The sequence below is a fragment of the Ambystoma mexicanum genome, chromosome 13 (assembly GCF_040938575.1).
Source record: "Ambystoma mexicanum isolate Mex_15411 chromosome 13, UKY_AmexF1_1, whole genome shotgun sequence".
In the NCBI taxonomy this organism is placed as follows: Eukaryota; Metazoa; Chordata; class Amphibia; order Caudata; family Ambystomatidae; genus Ambystoma; species Ambystoma mexicanum.
In genome coordinates, this window is record NC_090938.1 from 219362261 (window position 1) to 219380770 (window position 18510).

The following is an 18510-nucleotide window of genomic DNA, read 5'->3' on the forward strand; positions in this document are numbered from 1 at the left end:
GATGTACATGAAGCACATCATTTCCTCTCAGCCACCCTGCACTTGCGTTTAAGGGGACGAGGTCTGAGTCATACCAGGAGTTGCACTTGGCTTTGGGCTTCAGGCGGATCCTCATGACAGGGGCAAGAAGATTGATAGTATCAGATATAGCAGAGTGGAGCATGGAGAAGGCTGTGTCAGGGTGTGAGTCAGCCAAAGGGGGACGGGGGTGAGAAAGTGGTGGCTAACTCCTCAACCGACATGCGCTTCATGGGTCAGATGACCGAGAAGGTGGGTGGCAGTGATGGAGTTGGCTTGGCCTGAGGGGTAGAGAGGGTGAGCTGGGAGGAAAGAAGAAAGTGATCAATCCAGGAGAGAGGAGTGGTCAGAGGGATAGAAAGGGGAAGGTCTGAGGAGATCAGAACATCCAGAGTATGCCCTGCAGAGTGAGTCGGGCCAGAGGGGAGAATAGAGAGTGAGAGAGAGTCGCAAATGTCGCGAAAGAGTCCAGAGGAAGGACAGGAAGCATCCAGGTGGATGTTGAAGTCTCCAAGAAGGAGGAGTTGAGTGGTCGAGACCAGGAGGGAAGAGGAGAGGTCCGCGCATTCAGAGAGGAAGGAGGAGATCTAATCAAGTGGCCGGCAGATAGTAGCCACAGTAAGGGAATGGCTAGGAGAGAGAGAGAGAGAGTGCCTGCAGATGAGGCATTCGAAAGAGGAGTAGGCCTGCATAGGAATGACAGAGGCAGGAATCCTCTTGGGGAAGATCAGGGCTACACCCCCTCCGGATCAGTTGGATCTGGGCGCAGAGAGGATCTTGTAGCCGTCAGGGAGGAGAGTGTCAAAGCTTGTGACAGAGCTAGCCGTGAACCATGTCTCGGTGAGACTGTGGACATTGAGGTCAAGTTCCTCCAGAAGGCGGCAGATGTCAAAGGAGTGTTTGACAACTGAGCGAGAGTTAAGAGTGGCAATATGGAGAAGGTTGCCATCCTTGAAAGACTTCCTTGGAGGGGTACAAATCAGAGGTACGCCCTGCAGAGGTGTAGAAGAAGCTCGAGGGGGGGCAGAAAGGGAAGGAGGAGAGGGCAAGATAGCCAAGGAGGAGGCAGCAGGGGGAGGCGAGGAAGCCATGGAGGGGGGAGAGGGGCAGCAGGGGAAGAAAAGAAATTGATGAGGCGCAGGAAGCATCTATCGAAAAGCAGAAGGTTGGCCTGAGGGCTTTGGACCAAGACGGTACCATTCACATAAATATTTATGATGACCTTAGAGGAGTGGAAGAAGGACAGGAGGGCCTCCCATCGGGTGCCACCATTAATGGGAGAAGAAGAGAAAGGAGAGAGTACAGAGACCATATGTAAGGTTCATAGGGCTGGTGAGGGAACGACAAAGAGGATGTCAGTGAAAGTTTACCTGGAGGAGGCACTGGTATAGGTAGGTGTCAGCGATAGGGAGGCCTGGGTTGGAGACCATGATGTCCTTTTTAAACTTCTTCCTACCAGATTTAGTGAGGAGAGCAGGATAGTCGATAGAGAAGCAGTTAGAGAAAATAGGAGAGACAGAGATCACCATAGAGTAGGTAGGGAGAGGAGAGAAGAGGAAGGGAGAGGGAAGGGGAGAGCTCTAGGGAAGGACACAGCACAGGTTGCAAGCAGAATAGACAGAGTGGCAACACAAGTTGAACAATTGGACAAGACGACAGACAATCTGTTTTTTAAAATAGTTTCACAATGCAATTTTAAAAACAGTAGAAAAACCCTCTAAATTGGAGAGTCCTAATAGAGGGGAAAAAGGCCTATGTCTCAAAATGCTATTTTAAATACTTTCAAATGTAATTTTAAAACAGGAGAAAAACACACCTAAGTTTGAGAGTCCTAATAGAGGGGAAAAGGCCTAGGTTTCACAATGCTATTTTAAATACTTCCAAATGCAATTATAAAACAGGAGAACAGACACACCTAAATTTCAGAGTCCCAATAGAGGGGGAAAAAGGCCTAGGTTTCACAATGCAATTTTAAATACTTTCAAATGCAATTTTAAAACAGGAGAAAAACACACCTAAGTTTGAGAGTCCTAATAGAGGAGAAAAAGGCCTAGGTTTCACAATGCAATTTTAAATATTTTCAAATGCAATTTTAAAACAGGAGAAAAACACACCTAAGTTTGAGAGTCTGCTAGGTGGACAGGGGTAGGAAGGGTAGCATGCAAGTCACCCTAGTGGATGACTGGCCACTGGCTTCACCTGCGGACACCTGCAGACAGAGCCAGGCGCCGCCTCAATGGGAGCCGCCCTTTGCAATGGGGCCCTTAGACGAGGAGGGGCTGCCGGGCAGGGGCTGCCCTGGGGTGGCGGGCGGATCGGGAGGGGAGAAAGACAAAAAAACACAGATGGGGAGAGTCGAACGATGGGGCACAGGGACACAGAAGCGGCCCCAGAAATGTAAAAAAGGACCAAGGAGGGTCTTACCAGGAGCAAGTGTTGCCTACAGTCACACGCTCAGCAAGAATGGCAAGCGTGGTGTGCTGCGGAGTCGGACCAAGAGATACGCTGGCCAATCGGGGTGGTGTGCAGGCTGGGAGGCGGACAGGAGGGAAGCGAGACAAACAAGCAAACACAGAGGGGGAGTGTGGAACATGGGGCACAGGGACACAGAAGCAGCCCCAAAAATGTAAAAAAGGCACAAGGCAAGCAGAACACCTTTTAAAACAAATTAATTTCAGTTAGCAGCACCTGTGCTCGGGTAGCGCCTTGATAAACTACACCACTTCATTAAGGAGCAATGGGGGGATATTAGAGTAGTAACAGTAGGGTAGCAACTTGATAATCAACATTACTTCAGTTAGAAGCACTGGAAGGGTACTTGAGTAGTGACACTAGGGGAGCATTAGGATAGCACTGGGAGGGTACTAGAATAGTGACACTAGGGGAGCATTAACTAGGGGAGCATTATGATGAACAACAATACCTCAGTTAGAAGCACTGGAAGGGCAATAGAGTAGTGACACTAGGGGAGCATTATGATGAACAACAATGCTTCAGTTAGAAGCACTGGGAGGGGCTAGATTAGTGACACTAGGGGAGAATTTTGTTAAACAACAATATATCAGTTAGAAGCACCTGGAGGGTACTAGAGTAGTGACACTAGGGGAACATTATGATAAACAAGAATGCTTAAGTTAGCACTGGAAGGGTACAGGATTAGTGCACTAGGGGCGCATGATGATAAACAACAATACTTCAGTTAGAAGCACTCGGAGGGTATTAGAGAAGTGGCACTAGGGGAGCATTTAGTTATACAACAATATTTCAGTTAGAAGCACTGGGAGGGTACTAGAGTAGTGGCACTAGGGGTTAACTTTAATTAACATCAATACTTCAGTTAGAAGCACTGGAAGGTACTAGAGTAGTGACACTAGGGGAGAATTATGATAAACAACAATACTTCAGTTTGAAGCACTGGGAGGGTTCTAGAGTAGTGACACTAGGGGAGCCTTTTGTTAAACAACAATACTTTAGTTAGAAGCACTGGGAGTGTACTAGAGTAGTGGTGCTAAGTGGTCACTTTGATGAATAACAATACTTCAGTTAGAATTACTGGGAGGTTACTAGCGTAGTGACACTGGGGGAGCATTTTGTTAAAACAACAATATTTCAGTTAGATGCAATTGGAGGGTACCAGAGTAGTGACACTAGGGGAGCATTTTGTTAAACAACAATATTTCAGTTAGAAGCACTGGGAGGTTACTAGCGTAGTGACACTGGGGGAGCATTTTGTTAAAACAACAATATTTCAGTTAGATGCAATTGGAGGGTACCAGAGTAGTGACACTAGGGGAGAATTTTGTTAAACAACAATATTTCAGTTAGAAGCACTGAGACAGTACTAGAGTAGTGGCACTAGGGGGTAAATTTGATAAACAACAATACTTCAGTAATAAGCACTGGAAGGGTACAAGAGTAGTGACACTAGGATAGCATTATGATAAATAACAATACTTCGGTTAGAATCAGTGGAAGAGCACTACAGTAGTGGCACTAGGGGAGCATTATGATAAATAACAATGCTTTGGCTAGAAGCACTGGGAGTAGTGGTACTAGGGGGTAACTTTGATCAAACACAATACTTCAGTTAGAAGTACTGGAAGGGTATTAGAGTAGTGACACTAGGAGAGCATTGTGATGAACAGCAATACTTCAGTTAGAAACACTGAGAGGGTAGTAAAGTAGTGACACTATGGGAGCATTTTGTTAAACAGCAATACTTCAGTTCAGTTAGAAGCACTGGGAGGGTACTAGAGTAGTGGCACTAGGGTAAAGGTCTTCTAACTGTGGGGTGTGTCCCCCAGGGGTGCGCAGCCGCATTCCAGGGGGGCGCCAGAGCCCAGCATGAAATGTAAAAAAATAATTTAAAAAAAACTTTTTTTTTTTTAGACTGGAGGAAATGGAGGGGGCAGCTCACATGGTCAGACTGGACCATAAAACGGTCTTGGACAGCAATGAAAAAATGGCCAGCAGTTGCAAACGGATATTCAGTCCTTTAGTCACAGACTGTTTGAATAGTACCCAATGGGTTGTTTTTTGTTGAAATGTAAACACATTGGCCCTCATTACGACCCTAGCGGAAATCGAAAAACGATGGCGGAAATGCAATACCGCCATCGAATAGCGCTCGGTGCGATTATGACCCGTCACCGTAAAGTACGATGCCATTAACGACACCGTAGTGAACGCTAACTGCACCAAGTACGCGCACGCGCGCCATGCCAAACCGTAATTACCACCATGGCGCAACGGTACGCGAATTCTGACCCTAGCGGACATGTACCTAACGCCATCAAGCATGGCAGAAAGTACCATTCCGCCATGGTGAGAAGTACGGCATCGCGAACCAACCGTAAACGGCCCTACTGAGTGCCTGTACACCACTCCCTGGCCACATTGCACAACTCCTCGTAGGTGCAATGAAGTCACACAATGCAACCAGTGAAATGTACTAGTCACCCATGCATGCCAACGAACAAATGAATCTAGGGGCTCCAAGTGCCTTGTGAGTGGCCATCCATATTTGCCATGGCACCATTGCCGCACTGATGCAGCATAGGCATGTGAAGGGTCAAGTCCAGCAACATGAACAGAAAAATGAGACAAACAAAAACAGGCCCCCCCATCGACTGACACCAGTGTAAGGCAACATTCAAAGCAGTATCCTGAGTGAGACTGCACCAGCCCTGTACTCCTGCCAGTAAACAAACCAACCATCAGCATAAGCATGTACCACACAAGTTGGCAGAGTGACTGAGCAGCCAGGCTCATCTCAAGAGGGGCCAATGGGAGCTGCAGGGCACAGATGGCACGAATACAGAAGCTATTCAAATGGACATGACCTCAGTCTCCCTCCAAGAAACGCACGCAAACACAGGCACCTGTGACCAGCCATATTCTGATAATCACATCATTCCACCAATCCACCTGGCTGACCGGCATCTGTTACACAAAAGCTAATCCCCCGCCCCTGAGCATGACATCATTAAAACAGTCATAATGGCAGCCCCTATCCCTGACCTCACTGGGCTTCGTAGGCAAACGCGCCCAGTACAGTACCACGCAACTATACTCCGAAGCTGGAACCCAATGCAGATCTCCTCACAATACATTGCTCCACAAATAGGAATATGCTACATCACTTGCAAAGAAGAACGCTACACGGTTAATATCAGAATAGAAATTTAATGCACAACAAAATCACCAAACCCATACAGCCATTAGGTCATGAACTCTAAAATATATTTCATTATTGTGGGCTGCATCCGCAATAAATGACCAGCTTCTTCTTGTGTGACGCCCTGTTCCTTCATGGTACACAGGGGCTACATTCACGTTCAAAAAGGCAACATGGAAGCGCCTAGAACCGCAGGGCCGTCCCATTAGGTAGGCACTAGTCCAGCTGAAAGGTCGATATGTTGCTCCTAGCCACTAGTACTGCGTAAGGGCATGTGGCCCATTGGCGATCGTCCCATAAGATCGTAATGGTGCTCCACTGATTAACACGAAGCAGCAGGTGTCGGGAGTAAAAGCCATCTGCAGGAGTGGCATACAGATGGCAGCGGCAAAAGGGGAGGAGATACCTGTCACCCAAATTAAATGAAAAAGAATAGTATGGGCATCAGAACTTCATTTGAATTACGCACTTCAATGATCACACTAAATCCACAGCCATATGCATGCTAGCCCACTCCAAAGGATTATTTCCACCCAAAAACCACTTGCGAATCATAACTATATAAATCGAGGTGAAAACACTATTACAAACGAGTGTTTGTGTGCATGCGTCTGTTAAAACAGAATCCATTAGATGGGATTAGTAACGTGCATAGACACAAGTGTTTGAAGGCGCGTCGAGACAGGGAGGGTTCAACAAGGGCAGATAGACGATGGTCCCACTATGGCAGCTCTGCATCACATAGCGCAGGGGAGGTGGATAGATTCCAAAAAGCCCTGTACATGGCAAACTCTCTATTAAATCATCTGTCCATGCATCCATACATCATTCCCTCATCCCGGTATGAAAACGCCTGATTTTATACTCACATAACATGTGAAATTTCCATTGAGTCTGTGCGTTATGCAGTCTGCAAAATCCACTGTGCCCCAGCCCGTAATTCCAGTGTTGTGAAGTAACATGTATTTGGGAACGTCCGGCCTCATCGTCCACTACGCTATTGCGCATCCCATACTATTCATATCAATCATTGCATTCTCGCCATGGCCCCTGTCCCAAGGACATTGAACAATAGAAAGTTATATTTGCAGTCAGACCTGTGGGCATCTCCTCGCCGCTAGCTGAAAACCGAAAGCGCCGTCCTTCGAATTCCTCATTTGCAACATCACGTCGAAAAGGCATCTGTGACCGCTTGAAATCACGTATTCATCCATGTAGTGCGGCAGTGTGTGAAAATGGCAACTGGCTTCATTCACAAATGGGACGCCCCGCCCGTCGGTGAACCTCGGTACAGTGCTGCATGAGGGTCCACCGTTAATCGAGTACTACATTCCACTGACCCTTCACAAGTTTGTTCGCGACTGCAAAGATAGTATGTGAAACAATGGGACCATAGCAGAATGAACATATGAACCAATATTTCACTGCCATCGGGAACAAATACATGATTGTAATAGCAAGATGCCATTCGTCGAATTGCAGCGTTGTGTGCGGGACGTGCTCGCCCAAAGGGGATTGCAGCTTGCACAGGTGGAATGAATCACCACAGGTGGAGGCTATACAGCCTGAAAACACATAAATTGCACACCCAACCCCCTCCCACAACCACACCCACTCCAAAATGCTACCGGCAGGACTAGCGATGTTGGCCCTGGGGGACCTGATAGCACTGCAAGTACTACAACTTCAAGAAGAAGACGAACACCAACTACTACAACAACCGGCCGCACAGAGGAGACGCAGGAGGAGGAGGAGGGCAAGGCAGGGCCAGCAAGGGCCGCCAGCACAGCCACTACCACCACGCAGGCAGCCCGCAATCCCACGCCTCCGAGCACATCCGTTCAACCTCACTGCTGAGCAGAACCACACCCTCTACCGTTTGGACCGGGACACCATAACCGCCATTGTGGACATGACACAGGCTGACCTTGTCAGCATGATAGATAGCCCAACCGCCATCCCACCCCTACTGAAGGTGGTGTCTGTACTCCACTTCCTGGCCACAGGCACCTACCAGCACACAGTCGGACAGTTGCATGGCATTTCACAGCCAGTGTTCTCACGGACACTATTGCAAGTGCTCGATGCCCTCCTGAAGCACGCAGACGACTACATCTCTCTACCACGCTCGGAGCAGGAAATTACGAACACAAAAGTGGGATTCCATGCACTTGGCGGCATACCGGGTTGCGTTGGTGCCATCGACTGCACCCATGTGGAATTGGTCGTCCCACATGCCATGGAGGCCCAGTACCGCAACCGAAAACAATTTCATTCTCTTAATGTACAAATGGTGTGTGACTCCAACAGGATCATTACACATTGTTGTGCCCGATTTCCTGGATCAACCCATGATTCTATGGTCTTGAGGAACTCTACAATACCACGCTACATGGAGCGACACGCAGGGAACAGCTCCTGGCTACTCGGTGAGTCTCATTTCATGCATGATAATGTGGGGTATGTGATGCGGCAATGACCTGGCAGGAAGGGGGGGGTGCGTACGTAGCAATGTTATTCCACAAACATCCTTTATTGTCCACATACAGGTGATGCCGGGTATCCACTAAAGAGATGGCTCCTTACACCACTCCGGAACCCACAGAACCAGCATGAGGAGGACTACAACCATGCCCACTCACGTACCCTTGTAGTCATAGAACAGGCATTCGGCCTACTGAAGACTCGTTTCCGCTGCCTCAGCAGGTCTGGTGGGGCACTCGTGTACCGCCATGAGAAGGTTGCAAAGATGGTCATGGCATGTGTCATGCTACACAACATGTGCGTACGTAGAAATGTGCCCATGCCCCCTGACGCAGAACTGCAAGCACCTGAAGATGGTCATGATGAGGGTGGGGATGTGGCAGCACCTCTAGGAGTCCGCGAGGCACAGGAGGGCCGTGACATTCGTCAGCATATCATAGATGCATGCTTCTAGCACTCACGCCTGGTGGCTGATACATGGACATGGGACTTGTGGCACTGTGTGTGTCTGGAACATGCACAATATGGACTGTACGCCTATAAAGGCCTCGTACACAAAGATCAATGTCCACACATCTCATTGGATGATCGTGCATTGTTTATAGCATATGTGAAATTATGTTACACACCCCATCGACCCGCCACCCAAGCGAGCCCAACACACCCCCTCCACCCTCCTACCTCCCCCCCGAACACCAGTGTCCGAAGATGCTCATTGTCAGTGGGCAGACGCTATTGCAAGCCCCCTCTCCGGGTATCAGGGGCAACCCTTGCCTGTGGAGCGCAGGTTCCTCCCAGATCTTCTTTGGGGGCTGCCCTGGACGGAACTTGCAACGGATGATGTCTCTGCCTGCTCACGTCCATGCATGTCCCTAAGGGTTTGTGAGAGCTCAGTGAGCACACGGCGCACAGCGGCAAGTTCAGCACATACGTCTTTGGACGTCGCATGCAGTTCCCCCCTCAGGCTCTCGGTGCTTCTCTCCATTTGTGCCCTTAGTGTCTCTGTACTTCTCTCCATTTCTGCCCTAAGTGTCTCAGTTGATGTTTCTATGGCTGCCTTAGTACCCCCACATTCATCAGCATGGTCCTTGAGGAGCGTGGCCAGTTGCTGCTGTTGCACGATCACCTGGTCGAGGGACTGTTGCCTCTGCTGTGCCATGGCCATTTGCGGTGGTGTCACAGAGGGGCTGGTCACCTCATGTTGCCTTGCCACAGGGCTTGTGGGGGATGGCCAGTCGTCGTCTTGTGGGTGCCCCTGCGTGGTATCCTCATGGTGTACGGGATGGAACAAACAGGGGGATTGAGACAGGTCATGGATGGATCTTACTTCGACATCCCCGTTTTATGTGTCGGAGCATGCTGCCATTAATGCAGTGTCACCTATGGTGCTGCTGCCACCAGAAGCAGTGCCTTCTGTGGCATCCATTGGGGGGACCTGTGGTGGTGCTGTTGTGGGCATGCTGGCTGCTGGGGTGCCTGTTGAAGTTCCCTCCTGTGTGCTGCCACTTGATTTGTGCTGCTGCCGTGTCTTGATCCGTGCAGCTGAGGTGGAGGGTCTTTGGCCGTTGGTCTTGGCCCTCTTTGCAGGTGTGCTGGTAGGGGTGTCCTGGAGCTCGTCGTTTGAATCGGACCCTGTGGTGGAGTAAAGGAGGGCGAGCGTTATTAATGGGTCTGTGGAAATTGGATTGGCAATGTATCACATGCATTGGGGTGGTACCTGAGGGTGATTTGGGTTGGGGCCTTGGAGGTGGTTTCATTTTTGTGTGGATTGAGGATGCAGTTGTTTTGCAGCCTGCAGTTAGGGTGTGCCTGCTGCACGTGTAGAGGGTGTTTTTAGGATTTTTAATTATTTATGTATTTAATGTGACTTTTAAAGTGCGCTATCAGGCCAATGTATGTGGACGTTCTCCTGGACATGTGTTTCTGTTGCACTATGTGGACACATGGTACTTCACATGATTGGACATTGTGGATTTAGCATTGTTTTATTTGGCCCACCTACCTGATTCTTCGGATGTCTGCACTCCTTTCTCCATCCCTCCGACTCCCTCTATACTCTCCATTCCAATGGTGGAGGCACAGATTTCTTCCCAGGGGGTCAACTTGATGGGTGATTCCGATCCTCCCCCGGTAGCTGTGGCAATGTTACGGTTGGCGGATAGTATGCTCCGTACGCGTATCCGCAAGTCGTCCCATCGCTTTCTGCATTGCTGTGGGTTACGGGGTGCGGTCCCCACCGCACTTACCCGCTGTGCCACAGGGCCCATATGGCCTTCTTGTCCGCAAGTGCCGTCCTGGTCATTTGCGTCGAGAAGACGACGGCAGCATTCTCCTGGAGGGTCTCTGTGAGCACGGTGAGTTCCTCACGGGAGAAGTGGACCTGCCGCTTGCGGTCGCACGCTTTTTTCGCTACTTTTCCCATTTTTATTGCTTTCACTAGGGTGGATGACGGGTTGGGATGAGTCTCAGGGTAGTATTTTTAATGGTTGTGTGGAAATTGTGATTTTATAGGTGTACGTCGTGCTGTTTCCCGTTCCGGGACCATGTTTTTACTTCCGTTTCCGTATATTTACGGTCACCGTACTTTCCGATTGCCGCTCATTGCGGTGACCGCTAAGATGGGTGGCGGAATTGCACCTAGGGCGCCGTACGGCGGCGGTGAGGGCCGTTTTGGGGACATTTCCGCCATCGCGGACTTTGCACTTCCGCCATGGCGTAGTGCTCGTGCCCGATGGGTCGGAATTAGACGCACTTTGCTCCGTCGTGCAATGGCGGAAACGCTATTTACGCTATGGCGGTCAGGTCAGTCACTTTCCGCCAGGGTCGTAATGAGGGCCATTGTAAATATTTAAAGAATATTTATTCAGCAACAATGGTCAAAACTACTAGCTGCATAGTGAAGTAACTCCTCAAACTGGCCCACATTGGCCAAAAAAGTTGCCCATTTTGACTGGCCTACACTAGCATTTTGTATGTTTGGTACGGTCATAGCCCTATTACCCTATAGGCCAGTCCAAGCCTGCCGGTTCATCCATAATGGGTGAGGGGGCGTCCAGCCACTGGCCACCTCTCCCATTATGGATGAGCCGAGGAGCCAGCCCAGTGAAACACTGAGCACTCCCTCAGCTGCTTTTTCCAGCTGAGGGAGTGCTCGTGGGCTGGCTGAACTGTCAAAGGGAAACACTGTTTGCCTTTGAGAGTTAATTTCCCCAGCCGCACATGATCACTGAGCCATACAACGCTGGGGGTGTTTTGCTTCGCCAGCCTTGCATAGCTCTTTGGAAATGCTGGCTGGGGCACTGCATTTATGTATGTGCGAGGGGGTGCTCTTGCGCTACCGCGCACATAGGGGCAGAGCAACCTGGAGCGGGGCATTTTAGCAACCATGCGCAGGCCCCTGCAGAAGGTACATTATGGTGATCTATTTCGTTATTTAAATGTGTATGGATGTGTGTATGCTTGTGTTATGGGACTGGGTTGGGAGGAGGAAGGGCGGTAGCACTGGGATAGTGGTGGAAGTAAGGTGGGGAGAGCCCAGGGTCTGTACTGGGAGTATGGTGCGGTGACAGCACACAAAAGTTCATAGCGATTTCTACATACTGTCCATCTAGCACTTTTGGGGGGGCCCGGCCTGCCCAAACTTTGCTCAGGGAGGGGGCACAGGCCAAAAAAGTTTGAAGACCACTGCACTAGGGTGTCACTTCAATAAACAACAATACTTCAGTTAGAAGCACTGGTAGGTGTGATGAATCCTATGGACTCCTCACTAATTCCCTGCCTATAGTCTTTTCTCAGGTGCTTGTAAAGGGCAGACGCTTCCTGATCCTGACCTTGGGGGCTGTGTTCTGCGGGAGGATCACCTGGGAGGAGAAAAAGCCCTGGGAGTGAAAGGTATCCATGGGATGAAACACAGTATTTGTCTTCCTGTAGGGAAGATGTCTCTGGAATGCCAAACTTGGTTGGGGCTTGTAATAACTATCTTGCTACTCCACAAGATACACATACAAATAGGGGTGAGCCCAATCATACATTCCAGGCCTGGAGAGAAATCCAAACCCTACTAAACTTCAGAAGACCAGTAAAACTGAATCTCTCCCTAACACCCAAAGAGGCACAATGTTGTAGGAGCGGTCAATTCATTAATATAGATGACTCACACATGATAGAGATAGAGAGGCTTAAAAGCCCCCTCAGGTGCAGGCAATAGAGTTGGCGCTGTTGGTGTAGAGTAGAGGAAGTCAGAAGCAGAAGCATCGTGGTTCATGCTGGCAGCCCAGGCAGAAGCTGGGCGAGAGAGAAGACACCAGTACCACTGCTTGGCAGATATCAGGTGCTGGTCCTGAGAGTGTCTGTGCCCCCAGAAATATGAAGTGCAGAGGTCACACAGCGGGAAGCATGCAGGAGGAAAGCTTTTGCCCTTGTGACCTCTTCTACAGAGGCTGTGCAGTGCAAAGCATGCTAGAGGCTGTCTCAGATGGCTGGCGGGACCTGAGGGTCTCAAGGTTGTCTCTGGTGCCTGCTGTGCACCAGAGGGTCTCAGGAGCAAGACAAGCTCCCATTGTAAGTGGCGTGGGGGAAGGCAGACTTTCTGAAGCAGTTTGACGTGTCGCAAGGAGCCACAGCAGAAGAAGTTCTGTGAGCAGCAAGGGGAGCAGAGGCACACATCAGATCCGGTGAGTTCAAAGGTTGTTAGTGACCCGGAGCACTCTGTCCCTGCTCACATGTTGGAAGCAGGCTTTCAGCAAGTGACCATCGCTCATGCAGAAGCAGAACTAGTGCAAAGCAGCAGAAGCAGTACTCGCATGCGAATTAAAGGGATTCACACATTACATTTGAATTCCGTACTATTGTAAAACAGCAGAAGCATCACTTGCATGTGAGTAAGGGTGATTCCCAAGTTAATTCTGAACACTGAAGTAGGGAAAAGCAGCAAAACTCTAATATATCAATGCCAAGTGATGTAACCTTGAAAGTGGGAGTCTGTGGAAAACCCGACCACCCATGGGGTGACTTTGTTAAGAGTTAATTTCAAAAATCATGGCCCAAGACAAGAGAAACTCAAACCAAGGCAAACACAATATAGCCAGTTTTGTCAACAGCAGAAGGGGGCTAATACAAGGTCGATAAGCTCTGAAACTTGTTGCCCATATTGTATACAACATCTGGTAGAAGCTGGGATACACACATATTGCAGAAACCAGGGAAAGACAGGAAGAGACCCTAGCCCTATCAGTTTTTGGTTGCTTGTGTAGTTGGGAAGCAAGAGTGGCAACAGTTATCCAGAAGGAGAGGAGCATCATTTGCAGAAGGGTATTCAAGAACATCAATGTAAATCTTGTTTTTCCTGAAAGTTGTTGAAAGTTTTGAAGCTACAATTTGTTAAATGCTGTGAAGCTGTTATAAACCTCTTGTGTGTTGAGATTGACCACAAAACCACTTGTGAAAAGCTGTTCGGGCAAGGGAGTATACCAGGATGGCAAACCTTCTGAGATTGTAGGCTTGGCATGGAAGTAGGCCAGGTGAAAGTTGAAGGAGTGCTACACGGTGGTCCTGACAGATATACTTTATGTTGCTAGTAGTGCTGGAGGAAGAGCTGTGGAAGGCTGTTACAGAGAAGTTGTATTTCTTTGAGTTGTGAGAATGATAAATCATCCTGACTAAGACAATCGTTGTAGCTACTGAGGAACTAAGAACCTGTTTAAAGAAGAAGAAGAGACATATATTCTATGTTGGAATTTTCTGTTGACAAGTGGAAGTTGCATCAAACTGTATTAGAACTTGTATTACTAATCAGGATTTGCTTGTGTTCTTCCTTGAACTGTGAAGCAGAATCACGTTTAAACTTGGAGAAGGGAATTCCCCCAGCTTATGAAAAGAAACTGTGCTCACATTTTGAATTCAAACATTATTGTTTTGAACTGCCATACATTTTGTTGTTTATTTGTTATATGTTTACGTGTGGGGCACTTTTTAGAGTGTTTCTTATAAAAATAATAAAATGTCATTTGTTGAGAAAACCTCACATTGTAGCCTGCCTCACATTTCTGGCCCCTCACATATGGTGTCATATTTGTTATATGTTTACGTGTGGGGCACTTTTTAGAGTGTTTCCTTTAGTTTATTGTGAGCAGGGAAATTCTCGTCAGCATAGGTATAGTAAGGCATTCATCCGACCTTATAAAATAATAAAATGTAATTTTATTAATTTATTTTTTCCTTTAGTTTATTAATCCTTTAGTTTATTGTGAGCAGGGAAATTCTCGTCAGCATAGGTATAGTGAGGCATTCATCCGACCTTATAAAATAATAAAATGTCATTTGTTGAGAAAACCTCACATTGTAGCCTGCCTCACATTTCTGACCCCTCACATATGGTGTCAGGTGTGGGCTCAGAATCAGTTGATACAAACTGGGGGTCCAATATGTACATGGCAGATTCTTATCAGACAGAGATGGAGTCAGAAGAAGATTCGTATGGTCATACCCCCCTCTTCTTAAAACGTAGACGTCCCTTGAAATCCCTGGTTCTGATGCCTCCCTTCCTGACGAGGAAATGAATTCTAGCTCTTTTTCCATCAAAGGAACCAGGAGGATAAGGGAAATGCCCTGTAATCAATTACCTCTTAAGATGAATGTGGGACTACATTTTGTTGAAACTTTCTGGGCAAGCTATTGCTCCAAAAAGACAACCAGTGGCAGAGAATACATATTATCTATTCATTCCCCAGAATTATATTAATCCCAGGGAAGGACACACTTCTAATTTCTCTAATGTTAGAGGTAGAATTTCCTGTGTATAATGTAGAACCTACATTCTGTGGTCTGGTTATGGGAAAAACTAAAGTAACAAGAATGTTATTCCAGTTAACCCTGAAATTTCTTTATCTACTGACTATTATAAAGTGTTGTCCCGATCTCTAACTACATCTCTGAGAGCAATGGCTGCGTCTGTTGAGGATAAGACTTGCATAGAATTTAGAGACGCAGGATTTTCAGAAAGTCACCTTTCCAATGATTTGATTTGTTTATGATGTGAATATTTTGAACATCCTATACACTGAAATGGTGCACAAACCCTGTGTACCTTGATGGATGAGTGGAGTGAGGAAAAGTGTGAGATTTCAGAGTGGAGCACAACACCACACAATCCCTCCAAACTCATTATAAAGGAAAACCTGATGTAATGTTGTGTACTGGAGGGAAACACAGTTAGGGGTCCCTATGGTGTTACTGGTGAAAACATGTTGGGCTCAGTTGGATACAAGCAGCAAAGGCTCTGCAGTACAAGCTAATATTCTCCTACACACCGGGAAAGCACAGGTCAAAAGATTATTGGTTGTGTCCATGGAAATACAGAAGGACACCCCTTAACTAAAATTGAGATCGCTATTCTGGGAAAACTAATATTGTTGTTAGTGAAAATAATACCTGATCTTCCTGTCCCAATGATATTAGGTAATGAAATTCCACATTTTGATTAATGGGTTTTTCGATTAGCACAGATAAAAGTGACATTATTTAAGAACTTTAAACAACCATTAAAAGAATGTTTTTCCTCCTATTTTCCCCCAAACTCTTGTATCCAAGAAGAGTTGTTTGTGGGATCCAGTCTGGGATTGGGAGGCATGCGAATCCACTATGAATGAGTGGGAGGCTGAAGGTAAAGAAGAGGTAAAGGAAGCTGGACTGGGAGGCCTGGTCTTTAGGCGAAGGGTATGTGATGAATCCTATGGACTCCTCACTAATTTCCACGCCCAATGCCTCCTCTCAGAGGGCCAGGGAAAGGCAGACACTTCCTGATCCTGACCTTAGAGGTGGTGTTCTACAGGAGGATCACCTGAGAGGAGAAAATACCCAGGGTAGTGATAGGAATCTGTGGGATGGACTCAGTATTGGTCTTCCTCCAGGGAGGATGACTCTGCAATGCCAAAGTATACAATGGCTTGTTGTAATAACTATATTGCTGCTCCACAAGATACACATACAAATAAGGGTTAACCCAATCATACACTCCTAAGCCTGGGGAGAAATCCACACCCTTCTAATGGTCCGAAGACCAGTAAAGTTGAAACACTCGCTAACACTGAAGGAGGCAGAGAAAGCACATTTGTGAATAACACCAGTGTAAAAGAATTGCCTTTCCTTGTACAATCAAGGCTAATGACTAATTCTTATAATGTTCCTTTAAAGGATGCTATAAGGAACACACTAGGGTTTCAAAATAAAACAACAGATGTAAGAAAACCTAATTTTACCATTAGGAACTTCAAATCCCATAAGTCCCTACGTACTCAGAGGAAGAAGAGGACTCCTGAGGCACAATGTTGCAGGAGTGGTCAGTTCATTAATACAGATGACCCACACATGACGGAGAGAGAGAGGCTTAAAAAGGCCCCTCAAGTGCAGGCCATAGTGTTGGTGTTGTTGGTGAAGAGTAGAGGAAGTCAGAAGCAGAAGCAGCGTGGTTCGTGCTGGCAGCCCAGGCAGAAGCTAGAGGAGAGAGAAGACGCCGGCACCACTTCTTTGCAGATATCAGCTGCCGGACCTGAGTGGGTCTGTGACTCAGAAATCTGAAGTACAGAGGTTGCGCAGCGGGGAGCATGCAGTAGGAAAGCGTTCTCCCTTGTCACCTGTTCTTCAGAGGCTGCGTAGCAGAAAGTATGCAGGAGGATGTGTCAGGTAGCTGGCATGCACCTGGGGGCCTGGAGGCTCTCTCCAGTGGCTGGCGTGCATCAGAGGGTCTCAGGAGGAAGAGGAGCTCCCTTTGGAAGTGGCATGGACAAAGGCAGACTTACCGAAGCAGTTTGCTGGGTCGCGAGGAGCTACAGCAGAAGAAATCCTGTGAGCTGCGAGGGGAGCAGAGGCGCAAGTTTGATCCGGTGAGTTCAAAGGTTGTCATTGACCCCGGAGCGCTCTCTACCCGCTCGTGTGGTGGAAGCAGGCTTTCGGCGAGTGAAAAGCGCTCACATAGAAGCAGAACTAATACAAAGCAGCAGAAGCAGTACTCAAGTGTGAATGAAAGGGATTCACATGTTACTTTTGAATACCAAACTATTGTTAAAGAGCAGAAGCAGCACTCGGGTGTGAGTAAGAGTGATTCCCAAGTTAATTGTGAACACTGAAGTAGGGAAAAGCAGCAAAACTCTATTATAGCAAATCCAAGTGACTATAACCTTGAAAGGGTGAGTCTGTGGAAAAACCAACCACCCACGTGGGTGAATTTGTTAACAGTTAATTTCAATAAGCATTGCAGAACCAAGAGAAACTAAAACCATGGCAAACACAGTCTAGCCAGTATTGCCATCAGCAGAAGGGGGATAATGCAAGGTCAATAAACTGTGAATCCTGTGGCCCATATTGTATACAACATCTGGTACAAGCTGGGATACACACACATTGCCAAAACCAGGAAAGATGCAGTAAGAGACCCTATCCTTATCAGTCTTTGGTTGCTTGTGTAGTGGCTAAAAGCAAAAACAAAAAACAAAGAGCAAAAAGGCTGCCTCTCTGCAAAAAGGTATCCAGAGGAGAGGAGCATTATTTGCAGAAGATTATTCAAGAGCATCAATGTGAATCTAGTTTTCTTATGAAAGTTGTCAAAAGTTTTGAAGCTGCAATTTGTTGAATGCTGTCAAGCCATTGTAAACCTCTTGTCAGGTGACATGCCCACAAAGCACTTGTGAAAAGCTGCTTGGGCAGGGGAGTATACCCATATGGCAAACCTTTGGAGACTGTAGACCTGGCATGGAAGCAGGCCAGGTGAAAGTTGAAGGAGTGCAACACGGTGGTCCTGACAGAGACACTTTATCTGACACTTTATCTTGTTAGTGGTGCTGGTAGAAGAGCCATGCAAGGCTGTTACAGAGGAGTTGTATTTCTTTGAGTTGTCAGAGTGGCACATCATCCTGACTAAGACAATCATTGTTGCTATGGAGGAACTGAGAAAGAAGAAGAAGAAGAAGAAGAAGAAGAAGAAGAAGAAGAAGAAGAAGAAGAAGAAGAAGAAGAAGAAGAAGAAGAAGAAGAAGAAGAAGAAGAAGAAGAAGAAGAAGAAGAAGAAGAAGAAGAAGAAGAAGAAGAAGAAGAAGAAACTTATATCTTCTATGTTGGAACTTTCTGTTGACAAGTGAAAGTTGCATCAGACTGTATTGGAACTTGTATTACCAATCAGGAATTCAATGTGTTCTTTCTTGAACTGTGAAGCAGAATCACGTTTAAAACAGGGGAAGTGGAATTTGCCCAGGTTATGAAGAGAGACTGTGGTCACATTTCGAATTCAATGATTACTGTTTTGAACTGCCATGCATTTCCTTAGTCATGTGTTGTATGTA